This window comes from Penaeus monodon, unplaced genomic scaffold, assembly GCF_015228065.2.
Source record: "Penaeus monodon isolate SGIC_2016 unplaced genomic scaffold, NSTDA_Pmon_1 PmonScaffold_3551, whole genome shotgun sequence".
Lineage (NCBI taxonomy): Eukaryota > Metazoa > Arthropoda > Malacostraca > Decapoda > Penaeidae > Penaeus > Penaeus monodon.
The window spans coordinates 1-2,500 of NW_023658287.1; positions in this window are offsets into that span (position 1 = coordinate 1).

Genomic DNA, 2,500 nt, shown 5'->3' on the forward strand with positions numbered 1-2,500 from the left:
ATTTTAATATATATATATAATATTTTATATATATATATATATATATAATATATAATATATATATATATATATATATATCATATATATACATATACATATTTATATATTGTGTATGTATGTATATACATACACACACACGCACCACACACCCCACAAAATATAATATTATATATATAATAAAATATATATATATATATAAAATATATATATATAGATAAAATAATAAAATATACTAAATATACAAAATATATACATATACATATTTATATATTGTGTTGTATGTATACATACACACACACGCACACACACACACACACATAAAATTTATATATATTTTTTTATATATATATATTTTTATATATACATATCTATCTTTTATATATATATTTATATATATATATATATATATATATATAAAATATATATAAACGTCTCAAAGCAGTAAATTTCGCAATGGTTCTCTTGAATTTGGTCTGGTACTATCGAATCTGCGAGGGCGCTGCAAGCCCCTCCCATCGGCGGCGCATCGCTCCTTGCGTCAACGGCAAGGGAAGGGCCAACGGACGCCTCGGCCGGCAGTCTAACCATACACATATGTGCGTGCTCAGCCCACACACACACACACACACAAAACACACACACACACACCACACACACACACACACACACCCCACACACACACACACAGATATATGTATGTATGTATGTATCTGTGTCACACCAATATATTTCCCTGTGTTAGTCCTCTCCTACACACTCATCCCCGAGAATCTCCTACAAAGTGCTAACCCCATCAATTTGAAAATGAGACGCGGTTTAGTCAGCATCGCGCATGGAGACGTCAAGTTCTGAAAACGGGCCGAGGATAATACCTTTTGCAGTGTGTTGCAACTAAGGTCATGGCGACCTTGTCAGGATCCAGCTGTGCGGGTTACGCCTCCTTCGTTTGCCCTAGTCAGTATATAAGGCAGAGAAACCTGAGCCAAAAGTTGCAATAACGAGTCTCCCTCCACTGAAACCATGTAAGTAGACCCCGGGAACGGGTTCGGAAAAGGGCGCCGTCGCTTTGGGTCAGGGAAAGGAGGGAAGTGAAGTGAGACGTTAATAGGGGAGGTAGAGAGACATAAGAAAAAGAGGGGAGGTAAAGGAGGGAGTAAAGAGAGTAATACGTCATTAAGAAAGGTAAGGAGAGGGATGGGCTATAGAGTTAAAGAGAGAAATTGTCAGGTTTCGAAAACCTGCAAGCTGGGTGATGGGTAGCAGACAAATCGGGGTCAGGGACTAAGATGTCCGGGGAAGGGAGGTCTGCCTTGCAATTAATATATTATATATCAAACAAAATGAATTCACTTTATAAATATTAGAGGCATATCTGCTGAAAATTTACCTAAGTGTGTATATAATGGCTAAAAGAAGTGTTTTCTGTTATGAAGTAAACTCATTATAGAATAGATACAATTGCATTAGTTTGTCCAACTCAAACTGATTCATGCACCATTGTTTTTCGATTAGCTTTATAAGATGAAATGATTCGCTTCTGATCTTATGTTTAATTATCATGTTATAATAAGTGCCTCACAGTCAAGCACAAGGATTTAGTACATACGCCCTCCTTTCTTTTCCCATCCCTCGGAAGAAATGTGTCATTGAACTCGTTACCACACCACGTTATTTCCCTTACGTCATAAACCTCTACTTCGCAGGAAAGCTTTGTCCTGTGTCTCCTCGTGGTGGTCGTTGGGTCGTGCGCGGGCCAGAGTATCCAGCAGCTGCTCGACAGCATCGGCATCAACAACCCCACAACCGTAAGAGGAAATCAGAAGCATTTCAATGTTAATAACCAACACAATGTAGTATCCTGCCTGGTCAATGGCGTGGCTGTCGACGCTTCACGACCGTGCGATGCAAGGACAAAACACCTTCAGGAGTGAGTAACGTTTGTTTACACCACATGGTTCTCTGCATGTGGCACTGTGCCTACAGCGTGTGAGGTCGCCCCGTTCCTTGTTCAGATCTGTTCAGTGAGGCCTTCTGCTTTTGTGTGGTCATTCTTATTGTCTTGATTATACTGGTCTGCATGTAGTGAACAGTATAATGACATTCTAGAAATATTGCTACATTTCGTGAATAATTTGTGATAATAATGATGTTCGTTGTTATCATCATTAGTATTATTGATAGTAATAATAGTATATCATTCTCATTATTACTGATTTATCTTTGTTATTGTTATTACTGTTATCATTATTATTTTTGTAATAATTATCGTAATTATAATTATTGTCATTATTAGTGTAAAAGTAGTAGTAGAAGTGGTGGTAGTAGTATTGCTATTATCATTATCATATCATAATTGTTATCATTTTATCATTATATTATTAGTAGTAGCAGTATTGTTGGTGTTGTTATCATTATCATTAATGTTTAATAATATCATTATCATATCATCATTATCAATATTACTATCATTATCATTATCATTATTATCATTACTATCATT